We start from the raw sequence: 22,567 nt of genomic DNA, 5'->3' as shown, positions 1-22,567 counted from the left end.
TCTAGGAGCAACAAACACAAGGAGAACGCAGCTAGCCTTTAAACACGCTAACGCAGTGCTGTGTACAAATTTCATTGGACGAGCCTTTACGTTGAACGTTTTACGGGCAGGGGGGGGGAGACAATTTCCGAATTTTCCCCTTCCGACGGCAGCAGGTGCTAAAGCGTCTAACCAATGAAAACTGTACACAAAAAAATGCACGACCTTTGACGGGTTGAGTTCTCCTGGTGTGGGGTGTTGTGTTTGTTGCTCCTAGCTGCCATCTAGGACTAGGAGCAACAAACACAAGGAGAAGGCAACCCGTCAAAAGTCGTGTATTTTCTTGTGTACAGTAAAATGTTCAGCGTAAAGGTTCGTCCAATGAAATTCGTACACAACACTGCGTTAGCGTGTTTAAAGGCTAGCTGCGTTCTCCTTGTGTTTGTTGCTCCTAGGCTGCCATAAAGGGCTTGCCACCACCATCCTAAGCACTGTAACCCGGCCACCTGAATTAAAGGCTTTAAAAGTCGCTCGATGACTTACGCCTAAGGTGGTGCCTTGGGTATTAGCCTAGATGATGATTATTATTATTATTATCAGAAGAATAAATAGTTTACTTATCGATATTACGTTACTTATACCTATACATAAAAACGTAAAAACTCAAAAATATAATTTTTTAAAAGTTTTCCACCTAACAATTTCCTATAAAACCACATAGAAAGTACAAAAATTATCAAATTTGATCGCTCTAAATCGTCGTAATCGTATCATCCAATGCTTCGTTTAACTTCATAAGCGTTTTAAAGGGAAGGAATCGTACGCTACCGCAGTGGCTAGAAATCAACTGTCAATAATTGTCGAATATATTTATTCAAATGGTAAATTGGGCATCGGGAGACCAGAAGATATTCGGGGAACAGTAGTACCGAGATCATGGTTCAGCGCTTCGGTTCCCATCAGCGTAGGCCCTTTTTAGCGTTTAGTTTGAAAAGCGTTGTACGCTCGAATCGTTGAGCCGTATCCGAACGACAGGACGAGAAACGCTCGCCAGGTGTCGTCGTTATATTCCCTACTTCCTCTCGGAGCGCCCCTCCCGCCCCTCCCGCCCTCAGACTCCCCCCCCCAACCGATGGGAGAATCGGAAACTGTAAGCAGACGCCGATTTCGCGTCGTTTCGAAAAGTTGTTGAGAATTTTCTGGTTTTTTCTCCCCAACGCGAATTTTAAATTCGAGCGTTTTGTTTTGTTTACGACGTCCTCATTAATCGATTTTATTTCTTGATTTTAACGAGACGAACGTGTTCCCATATTGATTTTCGTTTTCTTATTTGACCCGTTGTTTTTACCATTGGATATTTCGATAGTAATCGCGAGCCGTACCGTTTCTTATAAACTGGGATATCAACATGTTGGAATTGTGGTTTCGTGACGTCGGGTAGCGTTTATTGTTATTTTCGAGCTTTCTTCGACCACTTCGAACTGTTTCGTTTCAGGTCAGTGTTTTATTTTTATTTTGATAGTTTGGAGAATTGACCCTCGAGGTTTACTAACAATCAGCTAAGCTAATACCCTAGGAACCACACAACCCTAACGAGGGGAGTACCTGAGGTGTTTATTGCCGGTTTTGTTCAAAGTCGGGCGTAATGTAGATCTATATGAGTTATGAAATTTCTCAAAAGGAGACGTTCCACTACCCATTCGATTTGCCATGGCAACCGAAAATGTGTTTGACCACCTAAAACAAAAAAAAATTTCCATTTCCTTATCTTACCCAAACATTTTTACAATTTTACCCCATAAATGTTCCAATTTACCCAAATTTTATGAAATGTACCTAAATGTGGTCCAAAATTTCCCATTTCGTATTTATCAAAAACATTTTCAACGAGAAAATCCCTTGCTTTTTTAAATATCGATTTTTTGTTTCCAATGGTCAGAAACCTTTTCGGTTGCCATGGCCAATCGAATGGGTAGTGCAACGTCTCCTTTTGGGAAATTTCATATCTCTTATATGTCTACATTACGCCCGACTTTGAACAAAATCGGCCATAAACACCTCGGGTACTCCCTTTGTAAGTCAACTAGTGACTTGTGAAGGCAATTACCGGTTGCCGGGTTATCAGTCCCTTGTGAAATATATAAAATTATACCCCTATCCCCAAGACCACTGAGTGTGGGCCTCGGGCCCGGTCAAACAATAATTCCCGTCCTCAAAATAGCCGTTATTACTTGAAATAATTATAAGTTTTCGGGAGAAAACTTGGGTGAAGGATCCAAAGCAGGGCCCCCAGTCTGCATGGGTCCCGGTAATTTGTACTGACCTCCCAAATTTATTATCGGTCCTGTTAATGATGAACGTACTTCAAAGAAATCTTAATAAGCTGAACCTAAATTATTGTTTTTCAGAAAAAGAGCTTTAATAATTTGAAGAATAATTCCAAAAATATATTTTCATTGGAGAAAAGACACTTGGTTTTATATTAATTAAGACAGGTGACCGCAGTTCCTATATTTGCTATTTTTTCCTTTAATTTAACATCCTTCCTTTTTTTATCCTATAATTTCATTAAATCTCCTATAATACTCTATATTTTAACTCAAACGTCTGATGAAATTAAAATAGTTGGTATTTTACCCTTAGAAGTCTTTATTTCCGACACTGTTCGGCTACAGTTTTCAACTATTTCTATCGTTTATCAACTTTATAATTAATGTTATAACCCCTTTAAACGATTTATTTTTTGTATAATTAATTTTCTCCTATTTTTTCCTTTTTATCTCTCAATTCTCTTCCTAAATTTTACTTTTTTCAATCAATTTTCTTCCTATATTTCACTGATAAATTTCCTATAATTCCTTTAAAGGATTTTAAAATATTCTGTGGTCACCCTGTTAAGTGACTTGTGACAATTAATTATTATATTTAGTTTACTCTATTTTCTTTTAATTCTTTAAATTTACGTTTTCCGACATATTTTTTGTTTTTATCTTCGTTGGTCAATATCGATTAATTTATATAAATCAGTGACATAATTATGCCACACTTATCTAAATATCGAATACTTGTCTTAGAAAGCTTATAATCGATCTGTTGGGGCCCGTTCAATTCTGGGGGCCCTTATCCTATGTTTATCTCCCGTATAACCTGTTTAAAGGCAATATAAGTCGCTAGATTATTATTAATTATCTTTAGTAATAATTTATTACTTGGGGGCCTGATTTATTGTTGTCCCGGGACCCGTTATGGGGCCACTAATTTCTTGTTTTCCCGGGGCTCCGGACCCGATATCGGAACCCTGATTGTAAGACTAAGTAATATTTCTAAAAGCCTGAATTTTAATAAATAATATATTGAATCCCGCAAAGATAAAAATATAACATTTAAAGTTACTATATTCGACACAATTAGCCAAAACTATTTTTTCGTCTGGTAGTACTGCATTCTCGAGAAACCCTTGAATAAACTAATTTAGTTAAAGCATGGAACTAACTAACGCCAGGGACGGGTCACAAATAAGAAAACCTGAAAATTGTATTTTGACAACGCGCCTAGCGAGAATTACGCGCAACTCCGGATAGGTGATTCATTTTGTTTGTGAAAGGGAGGGATGACAATCGGAGGGGAAAAAAACTCTTTTCCCTAGCGTTAGTTAGTTCCATGGTTAAAGCCTTTTTAAACCTTGTAAAGGTTTAAATTATTAAATTGATCGTAGCATTTAAAGTATGCTATTAATAACGATTCAGTCTGGTTCGCGAGCTAGTTTTTCGTAAGCGCGGGACACTCGAAAATTAGGCCAAAATAATGATTTTTCCCACGATACTTTGCCATGCAGAAAAGCTGGCGTGACAATTCGGCTTGCCGCGATATAAAAATATACAAGCGCATTGTACGCCCCGCGTAATGCCACCTTACCTGACAACGCGATCAAAGTCGACGATACCGGGTACGGTTTACGCGCGGCGACGATACTCAAATTGCTAGGCGTTCTTTCTTTATGGACTGTACTACAAAGCCCGAGGGCATCTACCTTTCGTATAGAGTGGGAGGCGGCATTACGCGTGTATACGCGAAATAATACCAATTTAACTTGAAACCACAGTCATTCGCGGTAAAGGTAGACTGTTTAGGGTTATTACGGACTAACAGGCTAACTTGTTGCGCTGGTAGATTTAAGTTGGGTCCGCCGTTGAATGGGGGGTGGGAATTATTAGGGAAAGGGGAGTTTGGGAAAAAAGACCATCTCCGGTTTGAGTTTTTTTTTGGTGGTGCTGGTAACTTATCTGAAATGGGAATAAAATTAAAAAAAAACCACCAAGTTTTTGGGCTTGATTTTGCGACAGGTGGTGTTCGACTTGAAATAACTTACGCGGAGAAAAATATTTAATATGATAATTTTAGAAACTTTATGGTTTGGAATGTGGAATATTTTGTATTCGGTGAAATTATGTTAATTAGCATACTTATAGAGATATGATGGTTGTAAAAATTTGGATGAAGGATGGCTAATTTTTTAAATCCAACACTCTGATGTTTCTGGAAATATGACCTGTGTTGATGTGGGGTTAGAAATTGTAACCTCGACTACTTTTATTTCGATCTATCATCTGATTAAAAAAACATTTTTTGAAATATTTCAAGAATATGAACATAAATACGTTAGTTTACAAAATATTCTATTATTTATGTCCTTTTTGATTAGTAGCTATTATTATCTAAGAATAAGTAATCTACGCATTCGCATAGATTAAGAAATTTCTTTCAAATCAAAAGATTTCAATTTCAATTTTCAATTTCAATTTTCAATTTCAATTTTTTTATTAAATATTTCATTTGAAGTAAGAATTGCTATAGGGCTAAGTCATGTCTGACTTGTAAGCCCTTGCTTCTAATTCGGTGTTTTACAATACAAGCTCAAATAAAGAAGAAACAGAGCATTAATGAAATATTAAAAAGTAACACAAAAGAATAACGATGAAAAATAAAATAAAATTAGATTAAATATTAAGATATTATTATTTTTTTATTATCTCGAATTTCTTGATTTTTAAACAATTGTTAGCTTTATTTTCAGTTTCATTGATTCTGTGGTTCTATCGGTTATATAATTTAAAATGAAATGAAATTTAATTGTATCGATAATTTAATTACATTTATAATTATATAACATTTATTAAAATACGTTTTTTACGATAGGTTATTTTAAAACCATGATCTGTATCTGCCTCACAAAAAATTGACAGAACACTTTCCAAAATTTACATAAAAAACCAAAGATTTCATATTAAAAAAAATCTAGGATTTAAAAAAAAATCTAACTTCCAGTACAGAAAAAAATGTAAATTTACGATCCCTAATTCTAAATATTTGTTAACCTTCTATAGAAATAAGCTCGATAATCTCCGTGCATGATCTTAGATAAGACCAAATCATTAATCTCACAAGTTAGTTTGATTTATCCCCGCTTGAGCTGGCATTTAAATTAATGAAGTTTTCTTCTTAATTTAAAAACACCGGAAGAGATCGGGAACTTTTCCCCGATTAATTTTGTCCACAGGCCATCAAATGTATTTATTCGGTATGTCTGTTTCTCGTAACCGAGTGATCTCCGTAATTACCTTCACGCGTTGGAATCTCTCGCCCCAGGCACCCGTCCACCGATAATTATAAGCTTCATTTTCAATATCACGTCCCGCCTAACTTCTTCCTAGTACCATACGGTAGCTTAGCTTCCAGAAATGGGAAATATTTTGCCGAAAAATGATCAAATTATGCAGCAATGCTGGTCCACTGGTCGCGCTGTTTCCAATTTATCTACATTTGTGTTTTTAAATAGTATATATTAGCGACGTATACCGTTATTGCATTTCCTCATTCCAATTTTAAACTTTTATTTGTAATACCGAGATGCCAAGAACGTGAATTATGTCTAGATTAATCTAGATGTCGAATGCTACAGGAATTTATTAAACCTCGACTAAACATTATACAGGGTGTTTCAAAAGGTTATGCAAAAATTTGAAGGAGTTGTAGGGGGTTAAAAGAGCGCCAGAGAACTACAAAATGTGACCTACCATACCCTGGAAGTAGGCTGCAACAAGCGCAAAACCAAGCAGCAGGGACTTTAAATACTGTTTAAGTTTAGTTTTTTACGCCGGTTACCGCGATTTGTTTACAAAGTCCTTTTTCACCTATCACACGAACTCAAACCTTATTGTTCGCGTTTCCATGCCGCTTGGTTTTGCGCTCGTTGCAGCCTACTTCCAGGGGCTACTGGGCTAGTAGGCTGCAGTTTGAAGCTCTCTGGCGCTCTTTTAACCCGTTACAACTCCTTCAAATTTTTGCATAACCTTTTGAAACACCCTGCATAAAATTTATAAATTGACCGTCACTGGATCAAGAATTGGAAATAAACTGATTTCACATACTCCGTCCAATGTGAAATCAACTTAAGAGCCAGAAATTATTGTGTTTCGTAACCAGGGTTAAGTTGAATTTACGATAATACGATTGGTCTGAACGAGTATGTACCGTTAGAACAATATAGTTTTAATGGTGGACTTGCAGATTCTAAAAGATACTACACTTTGATCTTAGTCAAAAGACAAAGAAACGTATTATTAAATTTCCGAAAAAAAATTATACGAAGTTTTTTTTTTACAAAACAAAAAGTGTTTTTATAAATTACATCAATGAATGAATTGCTAAAATTTACGCATTTCAAATATACTAATTGTACTCGCTCGCTTGGCCAAATTTTTCAATTAACCTTTTCAATTTACATAGGGCCACGTAGTGACGAACCCGAGAAACACAAACGGATTTTCGTCTGCTAAGTAGACGATTTTCCATTTTTAAAGGACAAATCGTCTGCTTAGCTTAACACTCGTGATGATATAAATCAGGTTTTATTTAGAGAAATACACTTCTACGTATTCTCAGTAGACTTACAACGTTAGTATCAGACTTAATTTCTCTAACGACATGACAAATTTAAAAATAGTCAAAAGAGCGTGCGTTACAGTAAACTATAACCTTGACACTATCATGTTTCCTGGTTCGTGTTACGAATAGGGATGCATCGTTATATTGGCCTATTTTTCTAATATCGGTATCGGCCAATATCGGCTTCGTTTAAGCCGATATTGGTAAAATATTCAATCAAAATGAAGAATTAATGCCGTTGAAATATAATGTGTAGGTCACTTTTAATAAAATGATGAATAGTAATATTGTCTCGCTCCAAAGCCCGACAAGAACCGGCAATGCGGGTCAGGTAATTTTCCCATAGTTTATATTATAACCTTTGACCCGGAGGTTCACGACCACTTCGAAAACTCGCTGTCGCAACACGCCAAGTGAAACTTAGTATGGCAAATGCTCTCACCTTTAGAATTTGAAATCGCGCAATTATTTCCCGCGTGAACTCGTTTTTCACCCAAAAAGAGCGATTCTTATCGTCGCCAACAATGGCTAATTTAAAGTCATCATTTTCTTCTGCCAGTCCACCCATCCGCGGCGTAAAACGCAATAAACAAGCTTGCTCCAAAAGTGATACAAGGTTTTCCTCTGTTTATCGTAATCTAGGACGAACAGAGAAATCCTGAAACTAATTTAAGTCATATTTCAAGCTTCCATTTCGGGTTTTTTATTGCAAACCGTATAGCACAAGGAACTTCGTTTAATTCGCCTTTTTAGAAAAATAATTACCTAGGTCCATTATAATTTTTATAATTTTTGTAATCTTTTTACTTTAAAATCTAAATTTGGAGATAAAGTTATATTTTGATAGTGTTTAGGTGGACGGTTGTAAGTACTTTCTTTAAAAAGTAACAAAATTTGGAGATAAAGTTATATTTTGATAGTGTTTAGGTGGATGGTTGTAAGCACTTTCTCTAAAAAGAATCAACATTTTGAGATAAAGTTATATTTTGATAGTGTTTAGGTGGACGGTTGTACGTACTTTCATTAAAAAGTATAAAAATTTTGAGATAAAGTTATATTTTGATAGTGTTTAGGTGGACGGTTGTAAGCACTTACTTTAAAAAGTAACAAAATTTGGAGATAAAGTTATATTTTGATAGTGTTTAGGTGGATGGTTGTAAGCACTTTCTCTAAAAAGAATCAACATTTTGAGATAAAGTTATATTTTGATAGTGTTTAGGTGGACGGTTGTACGTACTTTCATTAAAAAGTATAAAAATTTTGAGATAAAGTTATATTTTGATAGTGTTTAGGTGGACGGTTGTAAGCACTTACTTTAAAAAGTAACAAAATTTGGAGATAAAGTTATATTTTGATAGTGTTTAGGTGGATGGTTGTAAGCACTTTCTCTAAAAAGAATCAACATTTTGAGATAAAGTTATATTTTGATAGTGTTTAGGTGGACGGTTGTGCGTACTTTCATTAAAAAGTATAAAAATTTTGAGATAAAGTTATATTTTGATAGTGTTTAGGTGGACGGTTGTAAGCACTTACTTTAAAAAGTAGTTATATTTTAATAGTGTTTCGTTTGACAGCTGTAGCCACTTTCTTTAAAAAAAACCATTATCATTGCCTATTTTACGTTAGTGTTCAAGGCGAGACTTAAATTGACGTCACTAATGATTTTTGACCATCCAGTATTGGTTGCCAGTATTACAAATATTTCTTGACTTTGAAATTAAATCATTGTCAATTTTGACCAAACAGTTACTATCGTAACCGATTTTGTTGAACATTCTATTTTAAAAAGTACAAGTATCTTTTAGATATAATTGTCCATCAATCCATACTGATGAAAATGTAATTTTTATATTTTTTATATATTTTTAGATATATATTAGAAACTTATGCCATTAAGAGCACTAAAAATATGTAACTAAATTTATGTATACGCTTAAAAGAAATGTTAATTTCAAAGTTGATTGTGCCTAGTCTATCTGGTTTTAATCGGGGAAAGTTTGATACTCCAGAAATTCAGGTCTGATGGGGTTTAATTTTCTCTAAAAACCGGCTGATACCGGTAAATAATGTCAAAGGTCATTTGGAAAACAATAACGTTTGAAAAGGGTAATTCTAGTTCCTTTGTATATTTACCGAGTATTAATGATAAGCAATTTGTTTCAATTATTTTTATTTCTATTTCTAATTACACAAGAAAGGCGGTTAGTCCTTTATGATTTCATACCGTTAATTGTTACCTTGATCGAGAGTTCGGATCTTATTTATATTTAAATTCCAAAGATCATTTCAAGTACCTCAATATTTTATATTTAATTCATTGTTCAGTCTTTATGTTTCAATATATTTATATTAAACATTTTGTTAAATATGCAATTTCTTAATTTCTTTTAAATTTTTTTTCGCATAATGTACTCAATCTATATGTAGTATATTGTATTATTTTATATATTATATGTTGTATTATTTTATATATTATATATTGTATTATTTTATATATTATATATTGTATTATTTTATAGATTATATGTTGTATTATTTTATATATTATATATTGTAGTATTTTATATTATATTATATTATATTATATTATATTATATTATATTATATTATATTATATTATATTATAGTATATTATATTATATTATCTATTATGTTATATTACTTTATATATTTTTTCATAGATGAAGTAGAGTGTTAAAACTACAATTTATTTTAAAACCTTTTTTTAACGTAATAGACCCCATTTATATTTTTATAAATTATATTAGAAATATTTTATTTAGAATAGAACATTTTAGGGTTAAGGATAGTGCCAATTAAAGCTAATATTTGATAGTACTTTATATCCTTTTGGTAGAGAATAACGTTCTTTGTTAAACGTTAGAAATAGAACAACCGTTATAGAAAAGACAATTTATAATTTTCATCGCTTCGGGCGTAAGATTCATTTTCAAACCGTTTTCTAAATCAGCCAATTAGTACGAAAGGGAAAAAACAATGGCTAATTGTCTTTCTGTTAATTATACACACAGGTTTCGCTTCTTGCTTTGATAATTATTCGCGTTTTTTTTAGGAAATTACTTTTTATTTAACGGTTGAATTTGACGAAAACCAAATTAGTTTAAATAAAATACGATAATAATAAACCGTAATATAATATACGCGTACCAATATGGCTCATAGTGTTTTTAGCGATGCCTCGCCCATTTGAGCTGACCATCCAGCGTGTAATTAAATGGATATTGATACATTTATTGATGCGGAAGAAGCTTTTTTCGGTTTCCGTTTCATTTCCGGAATTCCTCGATTTGATTGGTACCACCCAGTTTCAATTTATTTTTATCAAAACGCTATCGAATTCTACGTCTCTAATAAATATGGAACTTTTACAATATTTTAAGTACATGTTTATTTAATTACAAGATTTTAAATACATTTTTATTTAATTTCAAAATTTTAAGTAAATGTTTATTTAATTAAAAAATTTTAGGTAAATTTTTATTTACTAGATTTAGTGGAAAATTTTATTTACTAGATTTAGTGGAAATTTTTATTTAATTACAATATTTTAAGTACATTTTTATTTAATTACAATATTTTAAGAACATTTTTATTTAATTATAAGATTTTAAGTACATTTTCATTTAATTACAAGATTTCAAGTACATTTTTATTTAATTAAAAGATTTTAAGTAAATTTTCATTTAAATACAAGATGTTAAGTACATTTTTATTTAATTATAAGATTTTAAGTAAATTTTATTTAATTACAAGATTTTAAGTAAATTTTATTTAATTACAAGATTTTAAGTAAATGTTTATTTAATTACAAAATTTTAAGTAAATTTTTATTTACTAGATTTAGTGGAAATTTTTATTTAATTACAATATTTTAAGTACATTTTTTATTTAATTATAAGATTTTAAGTAAATTTTCATTTAAATACAAGATTTTAAGTACATTTTTATTTAATTATAAGATTTTAAGTAAATTTTTATTTCATTACCAGATTTTAAGTAAATTTTTATTTATTTACAAGATTTTAAGTAAATTTTTATTTAATTCCAAGATTTTAAGTAAATTTTTATTTAATTCCAAGATTTTAAGTAAATTTTTATTTAATTACAAGATTTTAAGTAAATTTAATTTAATTAACTTAACCAGGCTTAATCAGGCTTACTTTCAAAAACATTATACGCTTTTCAGACGAGGCTTACAAAAGCGTGCTTATACTCCGGGTCGTAAACTTAAATCTATTGATTATACGGAAATGTACTATAAAAATAACCTTTGATTTACTTACTAATATTCTTAAAACTTTCTACAACAGATTCTTCAAAGTGAGATTTCATTTTAAATTTTGAGTTTTGTTTATGTAGTGAAAACCAAGTTTTTATCTATTAATCTTGTTAAAATTCAATAAAAAGTGTGGAAATTATTTCATTTTCTTTTGAGTTTTAATCTCATATTATAGCCAAAATGGTTTAAATAGTGTTTTTCTATGTAGCTAAACAAAGCAGATTTCGTGAGGTACCCAAAACAGCTTACTAACTTATATTGGACAGAATGTTTTTTTAATAACATTTATTTATATATTTAAAAATAAAACAAAGCAGATTTCGTGAGGTACCTTAATTTAGTAGGTTATATTAATGATAATTTTTTTAAATAATTTTTGTTATATAAATAAAACATAACCTTATTTTCAGATACCCTAGTAAATTAATTCCACGAAAATATTTTGAAATTGCTCTTTTTATATGAATAAAACAGTATAATTAATCAGCTATCTATAACATTAATTTTTATAAATTACATTTACTTTTATTATTGATTATTAAAAGATTAGAATTGCGATATTTAAATTAATATAGACTCTTTTATACATTATTTTAAATAGCTTTTTATATATAAATAAAACAGCATATTTCGTCAGATTATAACATTAATTTCTATTAACTTTAACAATATTTTTTTTTAAATTTACGTTTAGATATTTAAATGACTAGGGAATCTTTTATTTCATATTTCAATAACGTTTAGGACATTGTTAAAACAGCATATTTTATCAGAAATCTGTAACATTAATTTATATAAATAAAATTTACTTTTAATATTAAACATTAAAAAATTAGTAACGACCTATTTAAACGGCTGTACTATCTTTTATTCATTCTTTTAAATAAATCCTTACATAAAAAATATTACAGAGAAAGTATTTGATAACGCTAAAAACCATATAGTCAAGACTGAAGGAATTCTTAAGATAAACGTATTTTTCTCTCTCGTGAATCGTGTCCTTTGTCCTGTGGTATCTCGGAGTGAAGGACCGGTCAACCGTGTCCTATCAACCTCACCTCCACCCACCACCCGAAGAAATTTCAACTTTGATGTACCCCTTATCGGCGGCGCAGCTGCGGTAAAAGTCGTGACCTTCAATTTCGGTGCAGAAGGGTGCAGTGCTTGAAAACAACCCTCATTACATTTTTTTTAGTTCACTCACTTCGGGTCGTGCCTTTGAGGGCGAAGCATTTTCAATCTCAGGAATTTAATACGTTTTTCTCCCAAGTTTTGATACAGTCAGAAATCCGTATACAGTAAGGTAAACGACCGGACATTTACGCGAAAGATCTAGTCGTATTTTCGACTCTCGGGGTGTATAGCGCGGGGGTGGGGTTGAATGGGTACCTTAATGGTTAAAATAACGTTACGTCCCCTCCTAGAGTATACTAACGAAAGTTTGCCGACAACGTTTAAAGAAAGTATGAAAGTTAACGATTTTTATGTTTCATTCAACTGTTGGAAAAATGTCGTGGAGTGACTGTTCTCTGAAAGAATCGAGTTAATAGAACTTCAATAACGTATCTTTCACCGTGGCCTCCCTGATGGTTTATTGTCCCGTTGCGTAAATTTATTATGAATAAAAATTCGTAGCTGGTAAACGTCGTGGATATAAGGTGCTTTGTTTCGTACCTTTGCTGGACATTTCAATGCTGCCGTTCGTCGTTTCATAAAAGGTGTTACGCGTAAAATATTTCGATTGTTTTACCAAGTTTTTGTTCCGAGTTTTTCTATTCGATGAAAAGGTTTTTGGCAATATTCTACGGTTCGTGAACTGTCGTGGAGTGCTTGTGCCGTTGATGTTAAAATATATTTTTTCGCGTGATTTTCCCATTTTGTTGATTTTAAACCCTTTACTCTATTAAATGGAATAAAAGTTCAATTTTATAACAAATATGTCTAATTTTTAACGATAAGAAAATGTGGGATTTAACCCAAAAATCGGTAGAAAGAGAACCATAATTTGCCAAGAAAATGAAAAGGTTTTTCCAGTGGTTCAAATTTCTGGTCAGCTATAAGTAATAATAAACAGGTCAAGCCACCCCGCGAAAACGTGTAGAGCGAATTTTTAGGAGTGTAGACGTATAGCTTTACTTCTATTTATAATTATTCCAGTCGAATAAAATTCAAACGATATTAGGGCGACTAATAAAGAGTGACTAATTGCTGGTCTTCATTAATTTTTCAAGGACATATTTTATTGTTCTTCAAATGTTTTTAGAAATAGGACAATTCTAAATCAATTAACAAACACTAGAGCTTTAATTATGTCCATTGATAGAAGTGTAAAATGCAGAATAAGTTAATTAAGCGTTTGGAGAAGTCAAACCAATATAGTTATCATTAATAGGCAATATTAGTTACACCCTTTTTCCAGTAAGACCAGTTTATCTGTTGCAAACTTCAAATTATTAAAAGTCTAATATATTGATAAATATATAACAAATATGACCCACTTAAGACTAATAGACCAATTAGGGTAAATAATTGGTCTTTTCACACACAACCTATAGCATAACAACTCGTGATTTTGTAGCGCAACTCGTCTGGAAATTTTGGTTTTGAAAATTTTGACTTTTAGATTTTTAACCTCACATTTTTAAGAAACTGACAATTGCGAGTCTGATCACACTCGTACGATAAGGTTGTAAAGTCTTGCTCCAAGCTTTTACGTACCATAATTTCAAATACTCAGTTTGATTGCTAAATAATAAGGGTAAGTAGAATCCTAAGATATCTGCGACTCATAAATCATCCTTTTCTACCACGGTGAACCTCGCTGATCCAGAAACACGGTAACTTTGAACAATCAAATTTTAATTGTAAGGGCACACTGATAATGGATAATCCATAAATTCGCGATACCGAATACAATTCTAGCTTAGGCTGAAACAAAAGAAGAACATTTCGAGATAAAATGTCGCATTCAGCGCGTTCATAATAACAGCGATGGCGCATTATAATTTCTTTTATATCTACCTCGTACGTCTTAATTTGAGTATAAATCGGCCATTGTTCCTCGCTACTATGGCTTTCTAAGCCAGACCAGATCATGGGAATCTCTTCCTTCATTAAACTCTCATCCAACCTACTTATTGAATAAAAGTCGCGTCTGTACTTGTACGAGCGAGTTAAGAACGACAAATACAACTATAGATTACTTCGACTTCTCAGGCCTTTTTCAAAAGCAATTCTTAAGCTTTTTTCACGCGTATTAGGCTTAATAAATTAAAATACGTACGGAGTAAGCCAGATACTCGTGACGTGTATGGCGTTCTTAACCTCTAGCGTCGGCGTCTTTTGAAATACGTCTAGCTAACTTTCATCAATTTCGAGTAGCGACTCCATCCTAGCGTGGGAAATTGATAGAAGATGCTATGGATGAGAGTATAGGGGCATATGGAAGACCGTTTTAGACAATAGCCATCCGTCTCTACTCCATTTACCGGACGCGCTCTAGCGTGACCTCCACCCTATGGCTCAGAGGAATTGCCATCGAAACGGGCCTAGTGTGGCCGACCATCAAAAACGACTGGTGCCAAATTAAAAAATAGATTTTTCGTATAGTTTCAGACAGGTGCTTTCTCATTAGTTGGCGCGCGTAGTCTCAGTTTTCTCGGTCGATTTATCGTGGAAATTAGAACTTGGTGGAGTTTTGGTTATGGGATCCGTACTGTCCCGGTTCCCTCGCGAATTAGTACACTTTTGTTTACCCGCAATACTTGGAAAAAGTATTTGCAGAGGCGTATCGACCCGGGTCCAGGGGGTTAGGGCTGTGCGAGTACTAGAACATCATCGAGAACTCTGGATTTTTGGGGTCGAGTACTCGAATAAGAAATTGGAGAATACTCGTCGATTACCGAGTAACAAAAAATTGCATATTCGGGTACCCGATTACTCGAATAAGCTGCTCTCTAAAATCGTCGAGTATTTGTTTTTTCTATCATCGTTTCTTCAAAGTTTAAAGAGGGTTTTTACCGCTTTTTGGGGAGCAATAAACGGTACCTACCAAGTTGTGGAAACTGTGGTTCATTTAAATTAAAGGAATATTTTTCAACATTGAAAGTTACTTTATACTCCCTTTTAATTTAATTTCATAATTACTTCAATAAAATCAGCTCCTAATCAAGTACTCGTTAAAAATATTACTCGAGGTGTTTTTTTTAGTTACTCGACTCGAATAAGATAAAGTTTCCCCTTAATCAAGTATTCGATTACTCGACTCGAATACTCGATGAAAACATTTGATACTCGATAACCGAATCGATTGCCTAAAATTACATTTTGAACCGGGCGCCAAACTGTCGTTCATGTAGGAAGGCGCCAGAAACACTCCTATCTTTAAAATATCCAAGCTATTTGTATATAGGGGTGCCATATAGCCTTGGTACGCCTATAAGTCTTTGCCAGAAGAAACTTTAAAATCTTAATTAACCGGAACTTGAATTAAACTTAATACACGTAACGCGGTATAATGTGGTCTTTGACAATTACACTTAATTTATTACTTTAATTAATTTTAGAAAATTTATTGCTTTTTACTTGACCAAGTGATTTACAATAAGTTAAAGTTAATAAAAACCACCTATGAACTATAATGCAGTTAAAATACGCCAAAAGATAGGAAAGTGCATCATAAAAAAGCTAAACGCGTAAGTGATTTACCAATCTTGATCACGCGCTAACCTAAATGAAAAAAATCTTAATTACATATATTACATTTATTAAATCTTAATCTTAATTAAATTTAATAACTATTAATAATTTGTTGGCCATTGCGACAAACTATTTTAATTATCATTATTAAAAAACATTATTATTCAATTCAAAAGTAGTCTATTTCCTGTAAAATAACATTATTATTATTAATATAATATTATTTATATATTATTCATTATGTTATTTAAATCAATAGTATTAAAAAATATATCAAGTAAACATGAATAACGTAATTAAATTCAGACTACCGTTACGTTTTAGTTTAATGTATGATGCGTATGTAATGAGCAAAATGCGTTACAGTTCGATATAAATAAGTTCTAGTTTTAAACCGGATTTGTTGGGGAATCGCGGTAATCCAAAATATTTTAGAGATCAAATTTGACCTCGTTGGTTTTCAAGACGAAATTTCGTTACAAACTTCGTCAAAAACTTGGAGGTTCACGGATCACCGATTTCCGCTCAGGCCATATCCATACCTATCTCGAAATGGTATATCGCGTAACGAGATGGCCCTTTGCGAAAATGACGTACGAGGAAAGCTTACCTTTTCCAAATGAAATATTTGGTCGGAACTTTTCAAGTTCTCGGTCACTTCAAAAACAATTTTTTTTCTTGAACACCATAAATTATTTGGATTAGAGACGCTTTCAACGAAGTCGTTTATGGGAATTAGAGGTTTAGATAATATTTTTAAAGGAATTTTGTATGCCTAAAGCTTACAAGGAGAGTACCCGAGTTGTTTATTGCCGATTTTATTCAAAGTCGGGCGTAATGTAGACCTATATGAGTTATGAAATTTCTCAAAAGGAGACGTTGCACTACCCATTCGATTTGCCATGACAACCGAAAATGTTTCTGACCACTAGAGGTCGGGGACGGTTAATCATTATCCATGATTAAATTGATTTTTTTCGGGAAAAAATGTAAACAAAGAAATTTACCGGTTAATATTTCGGAAAATGATTAAAAAAACGTCGTTTTCCGATTAATTTTACAAATTTATCAAAAAATTAATCGGATAATACAGAAATATAAATTACTTGATCAAAACGTTTTACGAATAATTTTGAGAGCTTTATCTATTGAATAAAAGTTAACCATCCCCGACCTCTACTGACCACTTAAAACAAAAATAAGATTTATTCCTTATTTTACCAAAACATTGTTATAATTTTACCCCAAAAATTGTTACAATTTACCCAAACTTGATGAAATTTACCTAAATGTGGTCCAAATTACCCAATTCGTGATTTTAAATTTAAAAAAAATTTTCGTAGGTAAAACTGAGAAAATCCCATGAGTTTTTAAATAAAGATTATTTGTTTTAAGTGGTCAAAAACATTTTCGGTTGCCATGGCAAATCGAATGGGTAGTGCATCGTCTCCTTTTGGAAAATTTAATATCTGATATAGGTCTATATTACGGCTGACTTTGAACAAAATCGGCGATAAACACCTCGGGTACCCTCCTTGTTAGTGTTCACTAGCTCTTCATAACTTTTTATTAACTATTTTTAAAACATTTTTTAAATTTGTATGTGGGAAAGATGGGAATTGTACTGTTATGAGCGTTAGTGGAAATCTATTGTATTACGCAGGGGCGTAGGAACGTTCTAGAAGCTGGAGGGGGCAATAACATTAGTTGCCCCTTCCAGCAAAATTCTAGGGAGGGACATTGCCCCCCCTGCCCCTCCCGGTTCCTACGCCCCTGGACTATTACGTGTAGGTTCTAGGCTTATTGAACACCTTGATATTTTGACGACACATCAATTACGTATATCTGTTAATTTTATTTATATAATTTTATATTACATACACTATCTGTATAGAATATTGAAATTTTTGTTTTATACTTAAGTTCTAAAAGATGCGGTCATATCCTGAGTTTCCTCTTCGCCTTTTGAACAAAATTTAATTGTTTTTAACACAGATCTGCGGATCATAATATCATTATCTCTAGATTTGTAACTTAAATTTTCTAAGGTAAATATGGAAAATATGTTTTTCTACCATTTATATGTATATTTAAAATTTATGTTCAAAATATAGTCATTTGCATGTGCAGCTGCAATGTTATATTTAGTTACTGAAAATATAGACCAGTTTTTATCTGTATGGGTTTTTATTAAATTTGCTATAATTAGCGTGATATAAATAAAGATTTAATTAAATGTATCGTAACCTTTTAAAAACTATTTTTATATTTAACTACACTATACTGTGTACAGAACGCATTATTAAATGTACAAGTTATCCAGTTACGAAGTTTTTAACGATAAATAAATCTTTGAAAGTGCTTTTGCTAAAATTATACAAGTCTGGTTTGGTATGAACGCACACCCACCCGTGATTATAAAATTGGGTTAAAAGGAATAATTATACAATTTTGTCCAAACATTACAAATAAAAACGTTACAAAGTGGACAAACGGGTCTCTTAAATGAACTAAAAATGTCCAATGCGTATTTAAATTTCCATTCTTCCCGGAACGTTTCAAGATGAGCTTAAACAAAGAAATTGCTTTTGAAGAAAATCCATAGTTCACTCGAAGCAAACGTGTATTCGTACATTCTTGCTTAAACGAATTAGCGTGAGTTGGCGCTCCTCTCCGGATCTGCGTCGTGAGCTTCGATTCAATCCGAACACGTACGAACTCCGCCACAAAATTGGACGCCCAAAAATACAATGCGGCAATTTAAATATGAAAGCGAGATTTTGGAATAAAATGTGTGTTTTTTTCCCGGCCTAGGAAGTTATTTTCGGTTGGTATCACGGACGATGGGAAAAATCGTGTTCTTTAAGAGCACAGAGCCTCGAGCACTTTTTTTACGGGGGAGATAATCTCAGGGACTTTTCGTCAAGATTAACATCTTTCAAAAACAAAAGCAGTTCCGCGTACATTTTGTGTAGTCTTAATTTTAGCCACAAACGTTTTCATATTCCGAGTGCGATCCCGTACCGCTCATTTTCTTTGTTATTTAAAGAAAATTTGCACGTTTTTATATTGTATTTTTTTTTTTAAGAAAAGAGGGTTATTTAAAATTTCCTCTTGAAAATTGCTTAATCAAATTACGTTTTAGACGCCATGGTACTGAAATTAACCGTAGAGAATATACAAAAGGAAGAGCAACTCTAGTTTTTTTTTATATAATAATAATGCACCTCTAGCTTCTTAATATATGGGTATACTTCCGGTTAATGTATATATCAGTAAAGGGAGCTTAAGTCGTGATATTACCGGAAGATAATATACTTAAAGTACCCTTGAAGAAAAATCTTCCGAGTTGCTATTCCTCTTTCTATGATTATAATGAGCATGTTCTACATTAACAATTATTACGCAAAATGCTAAATTTTGTTTCAGAAAATCCATGCCAGAGGAACATAAATGGAATTAATGGGAAATTTAACTAATTAAAGGGTATTTCATTTAATACGTTAAAATATATAACTTACAATAGTTAGCGAAAGTAATAATATTAAAATAGTAAATATCAGCATTTTTCATGCTGGAGCACAATTGTTTTAAGGTTTTTTTTTGTAAAAATATAAGGTCCACTATTTTCCACCTTGACCAGTAAACTCATTGTTATCCAAGACATTATTTTCTATTAATTTCAACTATGATTTCCACCTGTATTTTTCCACTCCCGAACGCCGCAGACATGAGTTTGGATTTAAAAAAAGTAATAATAATTTTTCACTTACGAAGAATATTCCAGGATTTTGGATTTGTGAATTCTTACGATAATTTTGTTCGGAATTTTCGCTAATGTCCAACCCGTCGAGTTTTAAACATGAGCATTGTAGTCGATGTGGTTTCACTTAACTACCTATCCTAGATCTGTGTGGAAGGGGTAATTGTTACATCAAAAGCCACAGGTCTGTGTTAGTTGTAGGACAATCGAGTCTCTTATGTTTGGAACAGACAAACTAGTTCACACCAGAAAAAAAAAGATTTTGCATTAAAATTCTCTTTAGTCTGAATTGGGGAAAGTCAGATATTAAATTCGTTGATATGCCTACGAAGCCTTACTGTATTTATGACTTAAACAAACCATTGTATACAGTGAAATAACGATTTCTTATTAGCCACGGTCACACCAGACCTTAAAACCAGGGTTGGAAATTTTTTGATTTATTTAAAAAAAAATCAAATAAATCGATTTTTTTTATTTAAATCAGATTTTTATTGATTTTTTTATTTATTTGATTTTTATTAAAATTTCAAAGTTTTATATAATTTAGTATCATAATTTTACCTAAAACAAATATGTTTTAATTTTTAAAGACTAATATGTATATAATGAGTTTATTAAATTTAAGCTAACAATCAAATAGAAGTTTTTATTTTTTTAAACACATTTATTTATAATCAAGTTGATTTAAAAGAGCCAACCCTGTTTAAATTAATGCCACTTTTGATCAATCAAATTTTGAACCATGAAATTTAATTTCAAGCGATAGTAATCATAGTATGACCCTATAGCTATAGATAGTTTAAATACACTTTTAATAACATTATGCTCTCTTCTATATATAACTATATAGCTATTTATCAAAAATCGAGCTTTCGTCTGGAGTATGGCACGATATCCAGGTTCCTTGGCATCACATTAACTTAAAACATAAATTTCAATAATAAATAAATCCTCGAAATTACGTTTGCGAAACAAAAAATATGTAACCGCCTATTTAGAAAAAAAATTCTACAAAATATTTTTTCTCAACAAAATGTTTTCTCAACAGAATGATTTCTCAACAAAATGTTTTCTCGACAAAAATATTTCTCCCAATAACTGTTTTTCAATATTTTTTTCCTTAATTTTTTTTACAATATAATTTTTTGACCTGAATGGCGTTAACAAATAAAACTTGACCACAGAATAGAAAAAAATATCAATTTTTTTAAATATAGAAATTTTTTCCTTAATTTTGACTGGAGTCTTAAAATATTATATGCAAAATAGAAGAAGGAAATCATATTTTTCTTGCTGTAAATAGGTACAACCTACTAACAAACTACCACGAGATCAGTGTCGCCGGTTATGTTTTGTTCAAAGTATATTGGCCTTCTAAAATTAATTATTATGTACCTAAAAACCCAGCAAAATAAAAAGAAATTCAACAAAGGGGATTAAATTATAGATTTTTAAGCGCAAAAATTGATTTAAAATTAGAAACTGCTAAGATGTAACACTTGCATATCAGATCTTAAAAGGTGTATATGCTAATTAAAAAGATCGTCTGCTAACACGCCTTATGACGTGTATTTAACGTAACCAGCGCCAATTAGCCCTAGCTTCTGTGAAACCTGGTAGTAGAAATGTGAAATTCACTGATACATTATAAATGTGTAACTTTAAACGAAAATACTTGATCAAATAATTAGGATCCAATTGGAATCAAGACATATCTAGTTTGAAAACAATTCTGGTTTGATCAAATCGGAAAAGAATTTCATATATTTTAAATTAAAGGCTTCAAAAGTCGCTTGATGACTTAGGCCTAAGGTGGTGCCTTGGGTATTAGCCTAGCTGATTATTATTATTATTAAATCAAATATAACTCATTTTATATTGTAATTTTATATCCAAGTTAAATAATTTCGGAATACAATTTGATCCATATTTATTATTTGGATCAAATAATTTTTATCAAATCGGAATAAAATTGAATTCCATACATTTTAATTGAATCAAATATAACCAAATTTCGTTTTTAATTTTCGATCAAAGTTGAATTTATATATGGCCAATATTAAATGTAATTTGGAATATAATCATTTTTTATATTTCCGATTAAATTGTTCTGTTGGATTATGAAAATATTTTGTCAAAGTTTTTGTTATAATAATTTTAATAATTGATAAAAAAAAATATATATTTCTATCATAAATTGATTAATAAAATATTTGCAATTTTTTAATTAAACCAATATGATAATGGTTTGATCCGTAAAATTTTTGATGAAATTTCAAGGTTGTGATTAGGTTCTGTACTAATTACGTTTGATAACTAAAACTACGGCAAAAACTGGGATTTTACTGTAAAAACTGCATGCATTTACCGAATTAAATAAGTCTGGAATGAAGGTTAAATAAACAGCAATACTCTGTAAATATAACTTTATCTTGCTGTATTTTTAAACAGCAGAGTGTCCAGTAAATTTAACAGGAAGCATGACATTAAAAAAAAACAGTCAGAGTTGGTTGTGAAATTAACAGCATTCTGCTGGCATCTATGCTGACCGCAGCTTACTGTAAAATTTACCATAATATTTTTCTGTGTGCAGATGAGAGAAGTCATCTTGAAAATAATGTATCGAGGGGTGAATAAACGTCCTTTGCCTAGTGTGTGATTATTTTTGCGGTCTGCGAGATTACATCGTCCATCTTGGTGTTCGTTTACTGTTATTATTAATTCGTTACGAAATCAGCGGAGCGCGAAGTAAGAAAGTACACTTCGCATTTAATAATAAAGGGTCTGTTAAAAGTACCCGATAATTACATTGAATAGCGGTTTTCTCAAATAGGGGGGATAAGATCGGAATGTGGCCGTGAAGTGTTCACGGTGGCGAA

General features: G+C 31.8%; 1 protein-coding gene across 4 annotated transcripts in view; it reads left to right on the top strand.

Moving 5' to 3' along the window:
- The first annotated feature begins 1,453 nt into the window (after positions 1 to 1,453).
- The window catches only part of Cad88C (cadherin 88C), a 57,334-nt gene continuing 36,220 nt past the window's right edge, over positions 1,454 to 22,567 (top strand). For all 4 annotated transcript variants that reach the window (XM_090158196.1, XM_090158195.1, XM_090158194.1 and 1 more), the window contains exon 1: positions 1,454 to 1,474. The gene's annotated coding sequence lies outside the window, so the exon portion shown is untranslated. The remainder of the gene's footprint in view (positions 1,475 to 22,567) is intronic.

The sequence above is a fragment of the Leiobunum rupestre genome, chromosome 9 (assembly GCF_980474605.1).
Source record: "Leiobunum rupestre chromosome 9, qqLeiRupe1.1.hap1, whole genome shotgun sequence".
Classification (NCBI taxonomy): domain Eukaryota; kingdom Metazoa; phylum Arthropoda; class Arachnida; order Opiliones; family Sclerosomatidae; genus Leiobunum; species Leiobunum rupestre.
This window is presented reverse-complemented; position numbering and strand designations above follow the sequence as displayed.